At 43.3% G+C, this 1,478-nt stretch overlaps 1 non-coding gene across 1 annotated transcript; it reads right to left on the bottom strand.

Moving 5' to 3' along the window:
- Positions 1–351: 351 nt before the first annotated feature.
- LOC118489872 lies at positions 352–458 on the bottom strand. Its single transcript, XR_004887885.1, has one exon. It is a non-coding gene; the product is annotated as a small nucleolar RNA R71 (small nucleolar RNA).
- Between the last annotated feature and the right edge of the window lie 1,020 nt (positions 459–1,478).

Here is a 1,478-nt window from a genome sequence, read left to right as displayed (position 1 = left end):
TATCTACGACCCACCGTAGGTAACCTAGGCGCCGCTATCAATGCACCGAATGTTGAAGCCAATAACTTCGAACTTCGGCCGCATTTGATACAAATGCTCCAAAACTCCGCAACCTTCCATGAGCTTGCGGACGAGGATCCACATCTACATATTACTAATTTCTTAGAAATATGTGATACCTTTCGGATCAATGGAGCATCAAACGACGCCATCCGCCTTCGAATGTTTCCTTTCTCATTAAAAGACCGAGCAAAAGCTTGGCTCAACGCCCTCCCAGTTGGATCGGTAAACACCTGGGATGAACTAGCCCAAAAATTTCTATATAAGTATTTCCCTCCCGCTAAAACGGCTAAATTAATGACTGAAATTAATACATATTCACAAGAGGATGGGGAATCCTTATATGAAACTTGGGAAAGGTTCAAGGAGCTATTGCGAAAGTGTCCACATCACGGCCTTGCGATATGGCAACAATTATCCACCTTCTATAATGGGTTGTTGCCACACACAAGACAGACACTTGATTTTAGCTCCGGGGGACTTTTAGGTAATCGCCGTCCGCATGAAATATATAACCAAATTGAGGAAATTGCTCAAACCAATTTTCAGTGGCACACTCCCCGAGGCAATAAATCTATTGCCCCGGGCGCCCATAAGATTGATGAAAGCACTTCTTTACAAGCCCAAATCGAGGCTCTTTCTTCAAAAATAAAAAAATTGGAAATGACAAAAACAGTCTCGGTTATGGCTTGTGAAGGGTGTGGTGGGCCACAAGAAAATTGGAGTTGTATGAAAGAAACAGACGATCAACAAGAGTCGGTTAGCTACATTGAAAATAGACCTAGTCCATCGGATCCTCCAACGGGCACTTACAACCAAGGATGGCGAAACCACCCTAACCTTGGTTGGAGAGAGCCCGACAATGGTAGTAACCAACAAGCCCAACGAACAAACTTTCAACAACCAAGAAATGAGTCACAAAATTTCACTCAACAACAAGGTGGACGAGAAAGGCTTGAAGATACTGTATCTCGCCTCATCTCCGACACTGAAAAGAAAAACTCGGAAAGGTTTCTACAGTTAGAATCAAATTTTAGAAATCAACAAGCTAGTATTCAAAACATAGAAAAACAATTAAATCAACTAGCTCAAAATTTTTCCGAGAGACCACAAGGTGCATTACCAAGCAATACCGAAACAAATCCAAAAGCGCAAGTTCATCTCATCACGTTGCGAAACCGCACCGTAGGGCCTGCGGAAGCGCCACCGCCGACAGAAGAGACTATACCCCCGCCTCTGCAGGAGAAGAACTCCCCTCCATCATCAGAGCCTACCAAGGCTCCTCGAGTTCCGTACCCCGGTAGGTTAATTCGTCAAAAGACCAATGAGCAATTCGCAAAATTCGAAAGTCTATTAAAACAATTGCATGTCAATATTCCTTTTATTGATGTCTTAACCCAAATGCCCAAATACTCTAA

Source organism: Helianthus annuus, chromosome 2, assembly GCF_002127325.2.
Source record: "Helianthus annuus cultivar XRQ/B chromosome 2, HanXRQr2.0-SUNRISE, whole genome shotgun sequence".
NCBI classification, from domain to species: Eukaryota; Viridiplantae; Streptophyta; class Magnoliopsida; order Asterales; family Asteraceae; genus Helianthus; species Helianthus annuus.
Note: the sequence above shows the minus strand (reverse complement) of the source record. Positions and strands in the feature narration are given on the sequence as shown.